The sequence below is a fragment of the Anolis carolinensis genome, chromosome 5 (genome assembly GCF_035594765.1).
Source record: "Anolis carolinensis isolate JA03-04 chromosome 5, rAnoCar3.1.pri, whole genome shotgun sequence".
NCBI classification, from domain to species: domain Eukaryota; kingdom Metazoa; phylum Chordata; class Lepidosauria; order Squamata; family Dactyloidae; genus Anolis; species Anolis carolinensis.
Genome location: NC_085845.1, coordinates 128,178,677 through 128,201,576, shown reverse-complemented (window position 1 = coordinate 128,201,576; position 22,900 = coordinate 128,178,677). Strand labels below are relative to the sequence as shown.

Genomic DNA, 22,900 nt, shown 5'->3' with positions numbered 1-22,900 from the left:
TACCACAGGCAGTTACTGACCTAGAGATCTTTACTGATTTTATTTATTTATTTATTTATTTACAGTATTTATATTCCGCCCTTCTCACCCCGAAGGGGACTCAGGGCGGATTACAATGAACACATATATGGCAAACATTCAATGCCAACAGACAAACAACATTCAGTTTTTAGACAGACACAGAGGCATTTTTAACATCTTTCCAGCTTCACGATTCCGGCCACAGGGAGAGCTGTTGCTTCACCGTCCATTTTATGAATGGTTTTCACAGTTTTTTTTTACAATAGAATGAAGTAGCTAACACTCCAGCTACAAATGAAGATATTCAAAATGCTGTACACACATATTCCACTTCTTCATCGTTTGCTATTTCCCTATTATACTTTTTCTCATGACCAGCTATGTGCTTTTTAGTTATGATCAATCTGTTACCTTCCAAGTTTAACTACATTTTCATTCCTTGAAATGGGTGAGATCAGAAATGAAATCTGTAGTTTGTACTGATAACATATTTAAAGACTCCACCCTCCCCAATCACTGACGTGTGCTTCCTTTACTGTTCCTTAGCTTGGAACTGATGAGGGGTGTAGGTTCACCAGCTCCAGAGAGAGGCGACTCAGCCTTGGTACCTCCATGAATGAAGAGGTTTTTGTGATGATCAATGTCTTCATCTTACTCCATGATTTTGGAAGAGAGTATTTACTTCTGCACCACCCTAGTCTTCTACAAGTAGATATATCTGGGAGCACAGATTGCTTTGTCCATCTGTTGTAGCAAAGTCATGCAGTCTTGAGAAAGCATGAAGACTCAGATAACTTCTGAGTCACAAATGACATTTTACTGATTCTATTTCATATATCACAAAGTCCACGAGATAATTCTCAGACACCATCTTTATATCAACTTCTATATTTTGTATGACTCTTATATAGTTTGAAACATAAATTTCCCCTTCTCACCATTCCCAAGATTCATAAATTGCCATGAAACTCACTCACATATGCATAATAGCACAATATTAGCTATGTGTCCACCAGGGATATATTCCCAAACCCCTTGTGGAAACCATGGATGAACCCTATATTTTGACTATACTTGAGCTAGAAACATACCATAGAAAGGTACTGGAGACATTGGAGAGATCCACAAACATGTTTGGAAATGATTTTTTTTTTCTGGAGTGTGGGTAAGATATCAAGTTCACTGTATATGGGAATAGAACTATTGCATTATATAAAGATATGAAAATTGCATTTAACAAGTTACAAGTAATTTTATATAAATCATTCTGAATAATTTAAAATGAATAAGAATGATATCTTTTCTCCATGGCTAGAGGGAGTAATCTCTGCTCAGATGTTTGAATGCAAAAAGAGGGGTTGATGCTACTCTTCCTCTGTAAAGTTCATCCAATAATCCTTAGATCTTTGGAAATTGTTCCCGATGAAACCCAATGAACAATTCCAAGCATTTTAAAATAAACTTCTGAAAGTGAACCTTCATGTATGTTCCCTTCTTTCATTATTATAACGCAAAGAAGTAGGTATGAGATTAGAGATTATGACAGAAGGTGCTATTTCTATGGCCTGGTAGTGCCTTTTTTTAAAAAAAGTCATGAAAACTGTTTTTTAAAATATCTTTGAATATAGAAATAAGCATAAAATCCTCTATGCAGATGAGACCTTAACTGTGCAAAAGCAGACGACAAAAAATGACCTCACCTAACTCTTTGAAACATGGGATGTAGATTTAGAACAGCCTACAGACATTGTTTAATCTCTGGAGGTACAGCACAATTAGAGAAAATGTAGTGGTTTCATGTCTTGTCAAGGAGATGAGCAGTGTAATGAAAAGCTGGGGGAGATAAAGCTAAATTTGACAGGCAGCTGAGCTTTTTTCTTTGGACCTATAAAGCACACTGCCAAGTGCCAAGTGCCTTCGTCTCAGCACTCTTCTTGAGAGCTTGCATGTGCCTGTGCATGTCATTATAGAATAAAAGCAGCAGCACCAGGCTAGAAAGATTTAATAACTTTCACTAATTTTATAGCAAAGTAAATATTCAGGTACAAAACTGAGTCTGATGTTGCCTTATGTACTGTGCCTCTCTTCATTATTTCTTCACCTTTGCTCCAATCTTCTAAAAGCAAAGCTGTTGAAAACTTGCATTCAACACACTATTTTGCAATTATCCTCATATTGTTTTCTCACAATACACAGATATCATCCCAAACAACAACATGTTGAAGTATACTTTAAATTCACTGGCTTCTAAACAATCCCCTTCCTGTGGCATTTTAAGTTTCTGTTGTTAAAAGCTGTTGTCAGCATACAAGGGGGAATATCAAGTCTTGCAGCTTTGTAGGAGGAAGGTGTTATCTCCAGACACTCCAATCTGTATTTGGTAAAGTGCTACATCAGTGTGTTTCAATAGTGCTAACTGTGATGAATGTAAACTAGGTTCCTGGCTACCAAGTTTTGTTTTACGACCTGATTTCAAGCTCAAGTGGTTTGATTAGTGATAACTATGGTTAATACAGATGCACATGCATTATTGCACTACTGCAGCTTCAACAAGCACAAAAACAATAAAAAAACAATCATGCATGAGAAATTACAAAACTATTACGGCTGTCCTGGGTCTTGGTGCATTTTCCTTAATTGCCTATTACAACTCTGAACACAGACATTATCACTGCTGAATTCAAGGCATTTCCTTCTACTGGTTAGTGTAGAAGGACATCTTCTGGTATGTTTGATGTGTTTATTACATCCCCTCAATATGCTGATAAATCAACAGAATAAAAATACAATAGGCAACTATTTAAAAAACTAAGCTCCAGCAGAATCATTACCAGGCAACAACAAAACAAAGTTATATAAATAGTAATGAAATTACAAAGCCTATCACTGAAGCCACATGAGATCAATGATATTTTAAGTTACAACAGGTCCTTGGTATCTTTTGGGATTTGGTTTCTGGACCCCCAGTGGATTCCTGGATCCATGGATGCTCAAGTCCCATTATAGGCAATGGGGTAATAAAATGGTGTCCCTATTGTAAAATCAACTTTTTGGAATATTTTCAAAATGTGGATGATTGAATCCATGGATACTGAATCCAAGAATTCAGATGCCCAAATGTATAAATATGCTGCCAACTAAAGCACTAATAATTTTATAACATTCTTGCCTCTGCTAAGAAGGCACTATGTCTACTATTAGGCTTGTGCACTTTGGCTTAACCTTGACCTGTTTCTGCTGGTTGGATACCAATAGACCCTCCATATCCATTATCACGTGCCTCCTGAAAACGGATGCACAGCCGGATGGCATTTTCGGGCTGCAGCTGAAAAATACGGCTAGACAATTGGCAGCAATTGAAGGGGGGGGCTCCCCGAGCTCTCCTTTCCATAATTTTAGGCAATTGCATTGTTTATCCTTATATACTTCATTGAGACTTGGGTTTAAAAAGCATCAGAGTTAAGATACCATTCTTTCTGCAATCCTTCCCTTTTGTCTGTAGAGGAGACCTGGATTCAATGCTTCCTTAAAGCTGTTTCTACTCTAGAGGAGACAGGCACTATAGGTGCTGCAGGCGTGCACACCCTCGCCCTGCACATAGCTTTCCAAAGCATTTTAAGAGGCTTCCCACTTCCCAGGGAAGGAAAAGTGATGACCCTGAGCTATCAGACTCTGGGCTTCCTTTTAAAAGCCCTCTTTTTTCTCTTGATTGCACTGCAGGCCCTGCCTGGAGAGGTGCCTGCCTTTCCCCCCCTCATGTCTTTCTGCTTCGGGTTTAATGCCTAGAATAGTGGGACACATAATAGGAACTTCTCCAGAGATATAGGGCAGGTTCATCTGAGAGGGGTCTTTCAATTATTATTTCATTTTTAATTAAATGTATATTCAGGGCCTTAGAGGATGTCAGGACTTTGAATTAGGAAAGGGAATCCTTCCCTCCCTCCCACACACACATGCAAACACACATGCAAAGATCTACTGGACATGCCATGACAAGGAAGAGAGCTACAGGAATCCTAGTTTGCTGTGATTGAGCGCTATGATGGCAACATGCTGCTTGATAACTCCCACTTGCAGTGAAAATAACCAAACCGCTAACCTTTGGTCTATGGCTTGTTTATTGCAATCTATGAGCCCACCAGGAAGCCACCTCTTTGACTTGGACAAAAAAAAAACTGGGCATTAAAAAGCAGACTGGCTTTATTTTCTGTTTTTATTGGAGAGACGGGCCAGAAAACTGACTGCAGATATCTCTGCAACAATACAAAATATACCTAAGGTGGGAGGAAGTAGAAAAATATATTCTATATCAGTGGAAATAAAATAAATTATTTTATATTAGCTCTGATGAGCCAGACTTTTCTTGAATTCTGGCTTGTTGTGATGTCTGAATATACACACATGTACACAAAGTTTAACATTCATGCTTTAATTAGAATTATATTGTTATTACAATTGGCTTTCACAGTTTTTTCACTCATAGATTCAACTATTTATGTTTTGAAAATATTTTTAATCCAAAAAGTGAACCAGGGGGTCAGGCTGTGGCGCAGCTGGTTAGTAGCCTGCTGCAATAAATCACTACTGACCGAGAGGTCATGAGTTCAAAGCCCGAGTCAGATTGAGTGCCTGATTGTTAAATAGCCCCAGCTCCTTGTTTACCTAAGCAACCTGAAAGACAGTTGCATCTGTCAAGTAGGAAAATATAGGGACCGCTTATGCGGGGAGGCTAATTTAACTAATTTACAACATCATAAAACATCCAGCAGCAATGCGTGCCAGATGTGGAAGTACTCCATCAAAAGGACTCGTTGTCACAGTGGATGATAAAGCAGCAGCTCCTCCTGTGGCTGGAATCGAGCATACCCTCACAAAAGCCAGAAGCTGGAAAATTAAATAGCCTCTGTGTCTATCTGTGTGTTGTTTGTCTAATGGCATTGAATGTTTGCCATATATATGTACATTGTGATACACCCTGAGTCCCCTTCGGGGTGAGAAGGGCGGTATAAATACTGTAAATAAATAAATAAATATATTACTATCTCATCATATATACTAATAAAATGGTAGGACCTGAGCACCCATGGATTCTGGTATCCTCTGAAAGCAAACCCAAGGACACATGCAAGCCTTTCTGTGCAAACTTGTTAAAAACCTATTATTCTTTCTGAGAACTTTGAATGAAAACTGTGGTTTTTGCACCCAGTTTAAGACAAAGTGGAAGTGGAAGATGCTGGAAAAATTCATTCTACTTCCAGACATATCTTTTTAAAAATAATAATAGAACATGACTATTAGATGAACAGACCTAACTGAGGGTGGAATCTACATGTACTAAGTTTCTTAAATACTAAAATATTGCTGGCACCCTCCCCCTCCCAACAAAAAAACTAAATACAGAATTTAATATCTATTATTAAAAAACTATAATGATTTGTATTTGCTATAATTTTAATAATGTATACCATGCAGATTAATTTATTATAGGGTCATTGTGGGGTAGATCTAGAATAGGCTGAAAAAGAGTTAATACCTGTCCCATTTCTTTAGTGAGTTATTGACAAAAGGGCTTCTATTTCTGATTTAGAATTTATGAAAATCTTTTTTTTAAGGAATGTACCTTTCCCAAAAATTCCTTGACACTTTCCCTTCATTTGGCTGAATATTAGACAAATCTAAATGCGTATTCTAGCAGAAATTATATTTGGGGTGGGGGAAGGCCAGTACAGGTACAGAGGCTGTCCTCTGAGGTATTAAGGCAATCATGAAATGTAGTCCTTTAAGAGGTACAGCCTAACCTGGGAGAAAGAATATAATACCAAGGAATTTGGAGGAGGGAGGCAATAATGGAAATTATAATCTGGAAATTGTAATGTAGTCAATATTTAGGTAGCAACTTGCTTGAACATGATTAAATACTTTTCCATACGCATTTTTCATTACTATTACAGTAGAGTGTCACTTATCCAACATAAACAGGCTGGCAGAACGTTGGATAAGCAAATATGTTGGATAATAAGGAGGGATTAAGGAAACACCTATTAAACATCAAATTACATTATGATTTTACAAATTAGGCACCAAAACATCATGTTTTACAACAAATTTGACAGAAAAAGCAGTTCAATACACAGCAATGTTATGTAGTAATTACTGTACATACGAATTCAGCACCAATGTATTGAAAAGATTGACTACAAAAACATTGAATACTAAAAGGCTGACTGCGTTGGATAATCCAGAACGTTGGATAAGCAAATGTTGGATAAATGAGAGACTACTGTATTATTTCCTATCATTGTCAATGGAAAACTGAATGGGGCTCTGAAAAAGAAAGCCCATTAAGAAACACATTAGTTCCCCAAAGTACGGCTTGAATGAATTTATAAAAACCCTAAAGAAATGATGTGAATATGGTTTCTGAACTGCAGGTAAACAGTATGATCATATCTATATCTGTTGACAATGATTTAACTACAGTGACTAATTTGTGTACTTCCATATAATATAGAAAAGGAGACTTACACACACACTTAGTGTTTTATCGAGCTCATTAATACAACTATTGTAATTCAAGTTGAATTTTAATATGCAGTGTTCCCTCACTACGGTTCACTTTTTGCGGATTTGCTGTTTTGCAGTTTTTCAATAAACTCTAAAAGTCTATTATAAATCATTAAAAAATACTATTTACAGCCTAAGGAAGGGAAGAAGGAGAAGCCAAAGGGAGAGAAAAGGAGCCCAAATGGCATTGGGGGAGGAGGAGATTTATCAACACACGATTGGTTGATAAAGACTTAAAATAGTGGATAACTATTAAAATAATGTATAAATATTAAAATAAATATACTGTCCCTACTTTGCGGATTTTCACTTATTGCAGGTGGTCCTGGAACCTAACCCCAGAAATAAGTAAGGGAACACTGTTTCCAAATAATGTAATGAACATGTAACACTGCAGGTAGTAACAGAGCCAGGAAACATCCTATACAAACCAATGCAATAAATATTTTACAGGCAATATTAAGTGGCTCAATCCTGGCTGCATTATGTAAGCAAATTATACACTCATCAGAATTTATATTAGATAACCAACAATGATAAAATGATACTTCTCACTGCATATAATCCAATGCTAACTTGCAGTGACCTCACACCAACTAAAATTAGTATGAATTAATCAGTCTCACTGGGATCAACCACACTTAGTCACAGGAGCTGGGTTTTTTTTTCTTTTGCGGCAAAATATGATTGAATAAACTTTATGATTAGTAGTAATTACCAATACAGTATTATAATCATCACACATACTAAATTAGCTCTCCTCAAGCCAAATATTCAACACAATTATGTTCTCAAAAACAACCAAATGTACCCCACACACTTAAAATCATATGATCAAGGCAGGAAATGCTTTACTCCAATGACTCAGCAAGGCCAAAAAAAATGTGTCAACAGTATAGATTTGTACTGGTTGCAAAGGAGTAAAAGGTTTTGGAAAGGAATAATACTGTAAAACAAAAAAATGGAAGTCCCCCCCCCCCCCTTCAAAAAATAAAATCTTCAATGAATATAAACAAGTGATAAAGGATGTGCATTGCTGAAAAAGGCACATTAAAAAAGCAAAAACTGGAAATAGTAACCTGAAGGTAAACATCAGGTGAAACTCAAGAAGGTAGTAGGAATGCAAAGCTTCATTAGAAGAATGCAAAAACAAGCATTTTGAGCTGAAACCTCTTCCTGCCACCCACAACATTGTTTGCACATTTCAATTAACAATGGAAATAATGACAAATTTAGACATGACAGGAAATAATAAAGGGAAGGGAAAGACAACATAAAACACTGTCCCCAATATACATATGAAGAAACTCAAATGCTTTTTAATGCAACATATGACAAGAATTCAAGAATGACATAGGAGAAATCTAGACTCTGATTGGATGGACACTGCCATATAAAATCCAAATTATCTGCTTTGAATCAAATTATAAAGCACCATATAATTCAGTTTAAAGCAAATAATCTGGATTATATAGCAGTGTATATCCAGCCTCTGATAATGTGAACATCCATGAAGTTCATTACAAGCAAGGGCCCTTCCAGACAGGGACAAATCAGGGATTTTAAATCCCGATTCCTTTCGAAATTTAGGCCACACAAATCCAGGGTGGCTGCATACCCTCCAGCATCAATCAAAGGTTGCTCCAGGAGGGCATAGAGCCAGTCCGCAGCCACCCATTTCCCCTCTAAACTTACCAGATTTCCCCCTCCCCTCTCCAAACCTCCTGACACATCATTTTTATGCATCAGAGGCTTGCTTTGAGGGTCCTGAGGATGCAGTCAGGGCCCTCCAATACATTTAGAGTGGAAATGGGGGGGGGGGGCTGGGAGGGGAGGGTGAGGGTTTTATCATGCTCCCTGGGCTCTTAGAGCCCGAAGAATTGGAATGGCAATGGGGAATGGCCCTCGAGATCATGGAAGGCAGTCCCGAACATCAATCCTCACAGGCCCAACACTTCAAAACATCTGGATCTTTCAGTAAGGTCCGGATCTTTTGAGGGTTTTTAAAAATCTGGAGTAAATTGGGCAATCCCAGTTTGCTCTGGATTAATCTGGGTTAACCTGAGGCGTTGTTTGGATGTCTAAAGTTAATCCAGAACCCATCATGGGTTTTGCACCTGTCTGGAAGGGTCCTAAAGAGTAAGAAATGCACTTTAGAATCACACAATCTATAATACATTTTACACATTGGGCAGAGGAGGGAAAGGCAAAACATATTAGGGCATACTGAGGAAAGTTCATAAGTACGGCTTTTCATTTCTCAGAAAAGCGCTCGATATTGTGTTAACAGTTGAACAGGATCTGTCCTCATTAATTAGCAAGAAATGTAATTTTGAGGCCAAAGATCCTTCTAAAGGTCAAAAAAGGCAGACATTCTCAGTTATTCTCCCAGTTGGCCTGCCACACAAATATGACTGCTCTAGAAAATGAGAAGACTAGAACAAACACATATATAATACTTAAAAGCATACACATCATGTCTACTAGTAAAACTGAATGTTAGACATTTCCTCACATTTTGACACCCCTCTGGTAGAGAGTTATTTTTCCAGCTGCTTTTTCATCTATGGTTTCCTTGTCTCACATTAATGGTATAAGAATGAAGGAACATCTGCTTGATTTTTGTTTTGTTTTGTTTTGGATGGAGGCATCTCTTACAGTAGCCACAACACAACACATGAAATAGGATCTAAAATCCAGCACATTTTACCCCACTCTAACGAGCATGGAAGATGGTGGTGGTTGTCCTAATATATCTTTAGTTCTGTGTTCTGAAGAATTCTTGTACAAAAAAAATCTTGTTCATAAAAATTCAGTATACAGAGTTATACAATAATGTGTGAAACTACGGTGCCGTAGTGGGTTAAAGCCTTGTGACTCGAAGGTTGGGTTGCTGACCTGAAGGCTGCCAGATTCAAATCCAACCCCGGGACAGTGCGGATGAGCTCCCTCTATCAGCTCCAACTCCATGTAGAGACATGAGAGAAGCCTCCCACAGGATGGTAAAAACATCAAAACATCCAGGCATCCCCTGAGCAACATCCTTGCAGATGGCCAATTCTCTCACACCAGAAGCGACTTGCAGTTTCTCAAGTCGCTCCTGACACAAAAAAATGAATAAATTGAAATAAAATAAGATAAATATACAAATATAATATCAAAATATTTCATGCTAATAAATATTAATATTTAATATATTTATCTGTATATATTATGTATTTAAAATCATGTCAATGTAACTATTTATTGTATACTGAAGATTTAAACAAATTAATGAAAACTAATTAAAATGAAACCATTAAATTAAATATATGATAGAAAGTCATACTAAGTTAAAAATGTAATGCACAGAAGGGAACATGGCCACAACACTCATGCCATGACACATCTGAAGTCAAGAGGACTATTGAAATTATGGCATAGCAATGTTAGATGGCACTATTCATGTCATGGACAGCTTGGAAAGCATGGATGAGGAGATGCTGATGGATGACTTAGTGGTCAAGCTAGAGCCCAGCAGTGCCCAACAGCTCCCTCAGCCAAGCTTTGAAGCAGCACCCATGGAAGTAGCTACTTCTCAGCCTGCAGAACATGAGCAAGCAAATTCCTTTGAGGAAAAGTTAACTGTTCCAGCTTTCAGTGACCTGCAAAGAGAGATGTCTCAGCTGTTCAAGTCCCTGAGATTACCTGAGAAGAGAGCCAGCAACAGGAAACACCTGTGAATTTAGGATTTAAGGAGCTCAGGGGTGGTGTCAGTTCTAGAAACTATGACCTTAGACTCTTGTTATCTGGTGTTCCTATACCTTGGACCTAGGTTTACGGATTCTGATTCAATCTCATACTCTGGACACTCTGGAAATCAGCTTATGGCCCTGGAACAGACATTTGGCTTTGTGTTATCCTGATAATGATGATACTAGTGACTTGACCTTGGACTGTTGATTAACACTCTGCTAATATTTAGACTTGACGCTTCTGACAATTGAAAATATTTGGTCAGAATTACGGTTTTAAAAAACATGAAACATGACACTTTTTTATTTCAGGCGTAGAAAAATGCTGTCTGCATAGCTCTTTTGTAGCCCCTAAAGCAGTGGTTCTCAACCTGGTGTCCCCAGATGTTTTTGGCCTACAACTCCCAGAATTCCCAGCCAGTTTACCAGCTGTTAGGATTTCTGGCAGTTGAAGACCAAAAACATCTGGGGACTCCAGGTTGAGAACCACTGTCCTAGAGTCTTCTAGAGCCCTAAATTTTTTGTAAAAACACCTTGCATTAAAATGCCCACCAATGTCCTAGGGGAACTAGGGTCAAATTTCATTGTCGTATGCCATCTGAGATCCATAAAACCACACACATGCACCACGGAAAAGATCCATCACAGAAATTGATATGCTAGTCTCTTCTAACTTCCTAGGCCCAACATATGGACTAATTGTGTCAGAAGAGCACTTTTGGTACATATCTTTCAGTGTGAAGGCATTAGAGCATGTCTGATCTCCCTAAGGGGAGAGAATATGGCCTTCTAACCTCCAAAGGTTGTCCCTGGTGTTCTAATTAAATACTCCTTCCATTTACTAATGGTTTTGATTTGGCATGACCTTTGCAATCATTTTTATAGAGTACATTTGCATTTTAAAGACTATTTCTGTTCATCATTACATTAATGAGCATTTTTCTTATTCATTTCAAATTACAACTGACCAGAATTTATGGCCATATAACACAGTTCAGTGCAGTTCAAGCTGTATTATATGGTTCTACGCTGACCATATAATGTTCAATGCAGGTCAAACAGCAGTATATCGTCAGTGTAGAACCACACACACAACCACTATGTAAAAGTAAGCTGCCTGATCAACGTGACTCCTAATTAAGGAATTTTGCCAAAAAAGGTATCTTCTGCATGAAAAAATAAATCTGGTGCCCTCAACTCTTTTTCAAAGGTCTTTTCCATTTCTTTAAAGTCAATCTTGCACAAGAGAGTGAGCCCTTAAAAGATGGATGATCCAGGCAATGCATATCACTGAGAACATTAGGGATAATCCACAACCACTGGAGGCAATAGTCTACAATGCTATGCACTTAGCCAAGATAAGCTGGAAAAGTATATTCCTCTATTTTTCTTTGTGCTAATAGATTGGACATAAAAATGACGCCCTTGTTGCAGTTGCCAGCCTTCCTGGACATCATTCCTCTCTTTACTCTCCAAAGCCAGGGGTTTGTAGAGACAGCTTGTGCTGGACAAGCTGATTATGAACTGAACTTAATCTCAGAGAGAGTTGGGTTCAGCTCATAATGACTTGTTATTTTCCTAACTTGATAAATTAGTTTCTTATCCGCCCACATTGCCAATTGCGGTACTAATTGCCAAGAGAAAGTGCAGCACTCATGACACAATGATATACTTTTTTTCCTCTGCTCTCTTGGTAAACTCTGGCACGCCTGAAATTTATGGCTGAACGGATTTCACTTCTCCAAATCTTTAAAGACCTTGCGCGACACTATCATTTTGCTTGCTAATATGCCAGCGTTTTATTGAAGGGCATTAAAGGAAATGTGGATGCTTTTATTGTTCTCCTTGAGGCAGCAAATACTGCATCGAAGAGGTTCATTATTAAGTATTTTACCACTGTCCATCTGGCTTACAGTCAATTATGTTCTCTTAATGTGCATATTAATGTGACATCCATTAGATATTGCAAACTGCAAACTCCAGTGTCACTTTTTAGCACATGATTAGTACTTTGTTGGCATAATATAGTAAACACTTTGTCATTATATTGGCAATCATAGCTATTCAAGATGACTTCAATAAAAGAAACTTAATATATTTTCTTTTACAAATTTGAATATAAAATCATTTTAACCTTCCCTCCCATATTAAGCTTTCAAGCAATTGGAAAGCAATTCAGAAATCAGCATCACCATAAATCATTAAGTCATTCTAGTCTAGTCTCCCTAGCCTCATTTTAGACCCTGCAAATAGATCTAGTAGCATAGTACAAAATGTTTCCCCCCAAAATCACCTGTCACAGCAAACCATATAAATCATGCATTGCATGCCAAGATTTTTCTTATCCAATAATGATGACTATTACTTTTTCTATTAACTCCCCTCTATGCAATCCTTTCTCAGTATCCTTAACCACAATGTTCTAGCTGAAAATGTACACACATTTTTGTATAAACTACAAAGTGGCATTTGCTATGAGATGCAGCTATGAAAGGGGACAAAGCCATTGCCTCTCCCCCACTCACCCCCAAAATAAGAATTCTACCAAGCACTTTATTTTTCTTCAGTAACCAAATTTTTAGCATTGCAGTAACTTCATTTTAGCATTTAGAAATACAGTTTGGGTCCTCAAAGGAAACCAGGAAGAAAAAGTACAAAAAAATATGAACACAGCACATATAAGAAATCTAAATGACAACAATCTCCAATATATTACTCTCTGCAAAACTGTACATTTGAGGAGTAAAGGAAAATATCAAGAAGAAAGCATTGTATTTTTAGTAGCAAAGCCTTCATCAGTCCCAGAAGCTAAATTCATAGGTGCCATTTACATGGAGAAGGAAGTACAGCCCAACTCTAAACATTATCCTAGATTGCAGACAGTTTCTCTTTATTGAACACAAAATCAAGATTATAAAAGTATCTTTATATATAAAATAGGCACACAAAATTTTACTATGTAAAGGCTCTCAGTAACTATTTGTGATCAGACTTGCAGGACACACTATCTTCAGGGCATTATTCCTGATACAACTACCTTGTTGGAAGACTATTACAGGGCCCACAATAAAGACCAATTTAGTGAGCAAACTCTTTAGGCAATGTAGAGCATTTTGTCCTCCATCTCTGAAGCCAAGAAAGAACAATGGATAAAACTGATAACAGAAGTCGGTATGGGCAGGAGTAGTCAGAAAGTGTGGAGGCTGTTAAGATGGCTGAGCAATGACCCTTCACAAACTAATATCCATACCAACATAAAGGCAGATCAGATAGTGCATCAACTTCTGAAGAATGGGAAACCCAACCTTGCCACCAAACTAGGAAAGAAACCAAAAGCCAGACAACCAGATAATGAGAACAACAACCTTCATCAACCTTTTGCATTGCTGAATTGGAACTGGCTCTCAATAAATGTAAAAATGGCGAAGAAGCTGGTATGGATGATCTATGGATGGAACAAATAAAAAACTTTGGCCCAAAAGCAAGGTGTCGGCTGCTGAAGCTGATGAACAACTGCACTGCATCCTGTCAGATCCCTAACATCTGAACGAAAGCAAGTGTCATAGCCATTTTGAAACCAGCCAAAGATTGTAATGATCCAAAAAGCTACAGACCGATCTCCATGTTGTGACATCTTTATAAAGTTATGAAGAGACTTATCCTTGGTCAGGCCTGCAAAAATGAATCTGAAATATAATGTGTCACATCTCCCTTAAGATTACAATAACTTTCTTTATCATTTCAATGATTGTTTGTTTAGCTTTCTATGAAAAAATAATAAGCAGGACAGCTCCCAGCTTAGCACAAATGTCTGAGGAAGAGGTGGTTAAACAGTGTAAGTATGTCGTCGTGCCTGGGGCTATAGCTCTTAGCGAAAGAGGCATGGATGTGACATCTTTCCCCAGGGGATTGCTTCTTGCCCTCCTTTAGGGAAACTGGAACTCCCAAGGACCAAAGCACTGTAGATAACTCAAAAACTGGTTTTACTGTTCACAAAAGGTTGTCTCAATAAGCTGGAAGTTTCAAAGGGGTAAAGGAAAATATAAATTACAGTCTCTGGTTGTTTTAAGTCCATGGAGCTCTGTAGCTGAGAAGCCTTTCCAGGTCCCTCTTTCTCAATGGCTGTGAATGCCGGAGCAATCCTCAGCCTCAGTCCAATGACCTATGTTTGAAGACACAGTCTTCCTCTGGTGCCACAGAACTGATTTGAAGGCGCTTGAGACTCCACAACATCGTTCAGGTTGGCCCTGAACATAAAGCATAAGTCTCAAGGGTAAGAACCTCAGAATTGATGATGAGAGGTAACTTAATCAAGGGCTTTTAGAGCCAAGTCTCTCTCTCACGTCCATCTGATAGACAGCTTGCTGGTGGAATAAAAAAGGAAACACTGTCCTGCTCCAGGAAGAGGTGGAGCCAAACAATTGAGCTGAGGAAGCAATATAACTGGAGCCAACAACATTGATTGACAGATATAAATAACCAATCCAACTACATTTACAGGGTAAAGGCAAAATCAGGCATGATACAATTCAAATCTTGCAACTTACAGTTTGACATATAGATGGCGCCACTCGCGCCGTCACAGTAAGTATCATCAACCTAATTCTAACTGACTTTCAAAAGATATGTTAACATCTATTCTTGTTTATAGAAAAACCAATGAAGAAGTACAATTTACAAGTACATAGAAAGTATGATCAACATATTTGGTTTAAAAACAAAACCCTTTCCCTCTAACTTGTGTATATATGAAGATGTACAGTATTCTGTACATCAGACTGCATATCACTAATGCAATTCTCAATTATTTTAAATATTTCTATTTTATTTTTAGTCAACAGGAATCTGCTACTTATCCAGCTGTTACAAAGCATTTTGTAATGTCTACTCTAACATTTAGCTTTATTACAAAGTGCTAGTAAAGGAGAGAAAAGCTTTCTATGATAAAAAAAAGATATAGCAAAACATATCAAGTTCACAGTAGAATCCATGTTGCTAAATATAGACTGGTTATATTTTACCTTTGACTTTAATATAATTCCTGGACCCACAATTGTTATTTCTGTAAAATGTCCCTGCTATATCTTACCCCCACAACAATGTAGATACAAGAGATACTGTTTAAAAAAGCATATGATTTGGAATTTCTGAGTTCTTCTTACCTAAGAATACACTTTGAAATCAATGGAACTGACAGGCAACTTGAAAGTATATATTACTACTATTAATAAAAACCTACTTAACACAGAGGGCCTTTCTTCTGTATAAACAAGTGTTTATTCAGAAGAACAAGTGTTCTTTGCTATTTATCTGACTTCAGTATTCAAGCCCACATGGTGTTGCATTATTCCTATCAAACACAATAAAATTCTCATTGCATGTATGTCCTGAGAGCATTTAAACCAGGGGTCCCCAAACTTTTTAAGCCGAGGGCCAGTCCCCAATCCTTCAGATTGTTGAGGGGCCAGATTATCATTTGAAAAAAATACAAATTCCAATGCACTCTGCATATGTCTTATTTGTAGTGCAAAAACAACAACAACAACAAGAAGAACAATGAAAGAACAATACAATATTTAAAAATAAAAACAATTTTAACCAACATACATTGGTCAGGATTTCAATGGGAAGTGTCGTCCTGCTTCTGGCCAATGAGATAGTCAAGTTAATTAGGATTGTTGTTGTTGTTGTTGTTGTTGTTGTTGTTGTTGTTGTTGTGTGCCTTCAAGTCATTTCAGACTTTGGGTGAGCCTAAGTCTAAAATTTATTTATTTATTATTTATTTATTTACTGCATTTATTTACTACATTTGTATCACATCCTTCTCACCCCAAAGGGGACTCAGAGTGGCTTACAAATTATATATACATACAATATATTATATTATTAGCATAGCAAAATATTAGCATTATATATTACTATATTGAACTATACCACTATACTGTAATATTATTAGTAAAATTATATGTAATATAGAACATATAATTAATATTATTATATGGTATTATTATTAGTGTTATATTGTATTACATTATAATATTATTATCAATATTATATGTATATACAATATATTATATTATAAAACTGAGGGCGGGGGCCAGGTAAATGACCTCGGAGGGCCGCATCCGGCCCCCGGGCCTTAGTTTGGGGACCCCTGATTTAAACTGTTCTTGTTCTTTTAATATATCCTTTTTCTATAGCTTGTTATTTTCATATAACTTTGAAATATCATGTGTGTTGGTAAAGCTGTGGAACAAAAGATTTAAAACATGGGTTCTGAATACAAATGCAAACATGAACACTTATGACCTCATCACATGGGGCTTTTCCCCCATCCTAGGATGCTGCCAAGACGCAGCTAGGACGGAGCCCACCAGAGCACATCACATGATGTAGGACTACTTCCAGCAGGGCTCCATTTTAGCTTCATCTTGGCAGAGTGTTCAGAGGCTGCCCTGAAAACTCGGGTGACTAGCTGTGTTCTCAGTCAAGAAGCTGGGGACAGCACAGGACAAAGTCGAGGGCAGGTGGGAAATGCTGTGGGATGGTAAGGGGACAATGTGAGGCAATGCAGGGCACTGCCTGGCGGTTTCCCCCGCTGCCCCATGGATCCCCCCCACTGCCCCACAGATTCACCTGCTGTCCCCCAGCTTATAGACCACCTTCTGATGGGGTTCCTTGTTATGAACATAAATGCCATGCTGAGCCAAACAGTGGCCAGTCAGTTGCTGATAGAGTGGCAATATCTTGATAACAGATAAATATATACAAGTGACTTGATTAAAGTAATTTGAAATAGCACCAGAAACCAAGCTCTTCAATTGCTTGATCTGATCTGAACAACATGTGGGGGAAAAATAATGCAAGTGAACTCTCTTGCTATACTATTTTTATGTTGTAAATTCAACATCAATCTAGCATTGCATTGAACACAATATTGAAATATAACCTTTTGTTCTTTATCTAGATTCATCCAAAGGGCAACATCAATTTTGATTTTGGATCAGCAAACTTCGTAGTAGAAAATGTATTGATCAGTATTTGTTTTAATGTACTAAAAGCAAAATAAAACAACAAATTGTCTATTCAACTCTACTTGTAAGAAAAGTAAGGCTCTCCCCTTTCAAATTAAAACCTTCTAGATAAGAAAAGAAACATAATATTGTATATTCTACAATCTAAATTGAACACTTATAATAAAATTCCTGTGTCCATGTGGATACCTTAAATAGTGGATAATAGCAAACCATGTTTCAATTATACTTGGGCCAGAAACTTTTCACAGAATCACACTAGAGAACCTAGAGATGCTCATAAACACTTGTGGAAGGAAATACTTTTAGTAACGTTAGTAAAGCTGAAACTATCAAATCCATGGGGGATGTCGTGTATTTAATTGCAACTAGACACATATAAACTCACTACATCATTGTAACAGTGGTAGTCAGCAAAAGATGAGCAGGATATATTTCATATAATTTAAGATGAGCAGGACTACACATTTGTGACAATTAATTTGCAATCAATATAATGTATCCACTTGAGGAGTATTTTTCATAATGTGTAATCTACAGAAATAGTCACATCTGATTTTGTCATATTGATGGAAACTTCAAAAGTACATTCAGTTAAAGTTTAAAATTAGATTTCAGTTTAAATGTATTTCTTTGTATCTCTGATTGTCTTTGTGTCAGCACTGTGCCAGTGGCCCCTAATACTTTGTTTAGTGGGATTAAAAACTATAGCAGAAATTTTCCATAAATTAAATGGCTTTTTTGTAAATTCATATTTATTTAAGTTAAACTGACTAGTTTCTCACAAATTTAATACTCACTTGTTTTTCATGCTCACTTGTATCTATGTGTTTTTTATCTATGAAATTTAGTAATTTATTATATTTTATGTTCATTTTTATTTGAATTTGTTGTACCCCATCTCGAGTCATCAGGAGAGATGGGTAAAAATAAAATTATTTATTATTATTATTATTATTATTATTATTATTATTATTATTATTATTATTATTATTATTATTAGATACACAACAAGATTAGTACACAGCAAACTAGATCACTCTGATGGCTGTTGTATTAGACCACATGTCGTACACTTCCCTATTATTATTATTATTATTATTATTATTATTATTATCAACACAACGACGTTGTATGGCACAGCAAACAAGATAGATATGCTGGATTTTGCCTCGCAAAATCACAAGTCGAACACTTCCCAAGTGTCTAGGACTGTGTGATGTATTTTCTGATGATGTGTGCAGATCCCAGTAGGGTGGCCTTTTGCAGTTGGCAGATGGTGATTTTGTCAATGTCTATTGTTTCCAAATGCCGGCTGAGATCTTTTGGCACGGCACCCAGTGTGCCCATCATCACCGGGACCACCTGCACTGGTTTCTGCCAGAGTCTTTGAAGTTCAATCTTGAGGTCCTGATAGCGGCTGAGTTTTTCCTGTTGTTTTTCGTCAATGCGACTGTCACCTGGGATGGCAACATCAATGATCCAAACCTTGTTCTTTTCCACAACTGTGATGTCTGGTGTGTTGTGTTCCAGAACTTTGTCAGTCTGGATTCGGAAGTCCCACAGTATCTTTGCGTGCTCATTTTCCAATACTTTTGCAGGTTTGTGATCCCACCAGTTCTTTGCTGCTGGGAGGTGGTACTTGAGGCATAAGCTCCAATGAATCATTTGGGCCACATAGTTGTGCCTCTGTTTGTAGTCTGTCTGTGCGATTTTCTTACAGCAGCTGAGGATATGATCAATGGTTTCATCGGTTTCCTTGCACAGTCTGTATTTTGGGTCATCAGCTGATTTTTCAATCTTGGCCTTAATTGCATTTGTTCTGATGGCTTGCTCCTGGGCTGCAAGGATCAGGCCTTCTGTCTCCTTCTTCAGGGTCCCATTCATGAGCCAGAGCCAGGTCTTCTCCTTATCAGCTTTTCCTTTAATTTTGTCAAGGAACTTTCCATGCAGTGTTTTGTTGTGCCAGCTGTCAGCTCTAGTTTGTAGTGCGGTTTTCTTGTACTAGTTTTTTGTCTGCTGTGTTTTGAGGAGTTTCTGATTTTTGACTTCAATCAAAGTCAAATTATTATTATTATTATTATTATTATTATTATTATTATTATTATTATTATTATTCTATTTTGACCAAGACAATATGGAGCCCGTGGTGGCGTAGTGGGTTAAAGCCTTGTGACTTGGAAGGTTTGGGTTGCCGACCTGAAGGCTGCCAGATTCGAATCCAACCCGGGGAGAGCACGGATGAGCTCCCTCTATCAGCTCCAGCTCCATGCAGAAACATGAGAGAAGCCTCTCACAAGGATGGTAAAAACATAAAAAACATCCAGGTGTCCCCTGGGCAACGTCCTTGCAGACAGCCAATTCTCTCACACCAGAAGTGACTTGCAGTTTCTCAAGTTACTCCTGACATGAAAAAAAGACCAAAATAATATGTTGCATTCGCTGGTAATCCAGGAGCCATGAATTTACAACTAGGTGGCCTTAAGATCCATTACTTTCTATTAAAGCCCTTCAAGATCCAACCCATTAAGTAAAAAAAAAGTCCTGTATGCATTAACAAAAGACCAGGAATTATTATCTACATTAGAAAGTAAAATGTGTATGGAGTGGGGGAGGAATGGAAAGGAAGTATCTCGTAACCTTGCTAATTTACATTCCCATTTTCTGTCAACAAATTATAAAACAATTTTAAAAACACATATCTCCATAATAAAGCCTTTCAAATGTACTGATCTATAGCAAAATAGAAGTAAGGACTGGATTCTTCTCTACTCATGCTCAACTGCAGTGCTGGGGTCTTGGAATTGGGCAATTCTAGCCCAAAGCTATTTTCTACCCAAGGCTGTTCAACATTGTTGGACTGCAACTACCATTATTCTTCACCGTGTTCTGTCTTGGGTAGATAGGAAAACTTGTCCAACAATGCCTCATCCCTGGTTTAAACAAGTCATGTTTACTAAACCAACTACAATGGTTAGCAGCCTGGTTCATAGTTAAGGAAAGATGGCATTTCAAAAGCTCTAATGTATATTGGTTTGAAGTTTGAATTTCAAATAGATTAGGATCACATGAGAAAAGGTAAGCACATAAAGGGTGGAAGAGAAAATATGCAGGCCCAATATTATTTTCCGACTTGCAGTACTCTAATTTATTTCTGAAGCTGTCTAACATGCGGTTTAAAATAGCATTTCTACATACATAATGTTTGCTAAATGTGATTGGCCAATTCACAACATTCAAGTATTTGTGGGAATAGAAAAGAATAGCAGCAGAGTTTGTGGCGGCTCCAGCAGAAATAGGAACAAACAGTAGGAGTGGGAGGCTTTCATGAGCCGCACCATTTTTAGCCCTTCATAACAGCAAGCCTTGAAAATTGTTGCTTGTTTATCTTCCATTACAGACAAACACAGATGCACAGATGAGGCCATTCTGGTATTACTGCTTTTAAACTTCAGATTTAGACTACCATTGTATTTGGCCACATTATTTTAAACAATATTGAAAAATCTACTGAAAAAGAGCATCCCCTTCCGCCAATAAAAATGGCAAATAGGGAAATTGTTCTAAATTTAATATGAGCTTTTGCATTGCTGTACAACAGGCATGGGAAAACTTTTTTGCCTAGGGGCCACATTGCAGGTCAAGCCAGGTGGGCTGGGCCAGGGGGAGGGTGGGCATGTACTGGGTGAGGCGTGGCCAGAGGCAGGAGGGATTGGGAGGGGGCAGGGCAGCCCCTTTGCGATTAATCAGAACCACAGTGCTGCATTTTCTTCCTCAGTGCAAGGCTCACAGTGAGAAAAGTGTGCCCCCAGCCTTCCTCCCTCCTTTCGTCCCCCCCTTCCTCCCACTTCCTCCTGCCTCTTGACCTCCTTCTTGCTGGTTCCACAGGGTAGGATGATGGGAGAAGTTGAAGGATGCCCCTTCCTTCATGATGGACAGAGGGAGGCCTGATGGGATGCAGGGAGCAACAAGGGAAATTATTTTTCTTTGGTCAGCATGTCCCTCAATCCCTCCATCCCCCCTTTTCTCCTCTTGTGAGTTTGTCCCTGAGGGCTGGCTCCTCCCTTCATCCTAAGCAAAGAGCCCCGATTTGTGGCCCACGGGTGGGAGAATCCTCTTCCCTTTTTCAAAAGCAAATGTGGACCCAAAGAGATGCACGATAGTGGGGCAGAGACATACACAGCCTTTCTCTCTTTGAATTCAGGGAGCATCTTCCCTAAACTGAACTGTGGAGGAGATAAGAAAAGGAGAAGTGGGCCTGGGTTGAAAGACAGATGGAAAAGGCTAAGAAACCCTTTCTCTCCCCTTCCTTCTTTTTAATAGACTGTTCTCTATGGGGAAGTCTATTAAGAGACACAAAAAGTAAATGAATTATTTTAGAACAGGGATGGAGATCCATCTATTTCCTTCATTCCTCTTTTCAGGATTATTCAGGGTTGCTTGTTACCTCTGTTTATTTTGTATAGCTTTTTTTCTCCCTCCTCCTCGACATCGGCTCCACTCTCGTCTCCCTCCAGTGGTGGTGCTCTGCTTTCCTCACCCCTTTTCTCTCAGGAAGAGAGGTGGCCGGGCCTGCCAAAGGAGAGTCCCATGACAGTCCTACCGTCACTAGCCATCTCTCTGTTGCAAATGACTCCTGGCATGGCCAAGGCAAAAGACTGCTTTCCTCATTGCCTCAGCTCCTGGATCCCTACAGCGGGCTGGCACATCCTCCTCCCAAGAGGAGGGTGAAGTGCCTGACAGCCCGTGGGCTGCATCCAGCCCGCGGGCCTTAGTTTGCCCATGCCTGCTGTACAGTATCTTAGATACCTAAGAATGTAAACTGGTATGGAAAGAAAGAGCATCGCCAAACTTTCTCAGTTCAATACACAGGCACACACACACACATTATTTTACTGGTGAAGAAAGCAGTTTATTTTATTACAATATTTATAGTCCGCCCTTCTCACCCAACAGTTGTTCTTTCTCTTTTCATTTTTTGGTCAGAGAAAAAGTAAAATAACCTACCTCATTAAATCAGTGTATCACCTCCGCTTCCAGACTTCCACTAACACTGAGCTTTACTTGAAAACTGAGGTGGAATCACAACTCATTTTTAAAACCTCACTTGCCATCTCTATCTACTAGAATGAGAACATCCAAAGAGAAACTCTGCTAATTATAAAATGCTCAGAACATTTCTAAGGATGTCTGGAAAGAGCTCCCCTGATCACCAAATATTATTCCAAGGAACATGGAAGGGTACAACTGATGTCTTTTTTGTTTTAATAGGAATTAGTCACAGCCAACTTATTTAACCATCTTTGATTCATGAGTCCTTTAGTTACATACAGTTTATCCCTGGTGAGGAAGAAAAAGAGGATGGTACTGCCCTTTTATGGCTTGATTATCATTAAGACTCAACACAGAAAAAAGGAAATCAAGTCAACTGAAATGTCCATCCAGAAACACATTCATCAAAATTCTATGCTGTCTAGAACAAAGAATAGCTTTATTCAATATGAGCCTTTTGCCATTTTGCCAAGAAGAATGTAGCTTTCTATATTA

The 22,900-nt window shown here is 38.2% G+C and overlaps 1 protein-coding gene across 9 annotated transcripts in view; it reads right to left on the bottom strand.

The window, feature by feature from the left end:
• tafa5 (TAFA chemokine like family member 5) overlaps positions 1-22,900 on the bottom strand; it is a 504,871-nt gene that overhangs the window by 312,060 nt on the left and 169,911 nt on the right. The window lies entirely within an intron of this gene.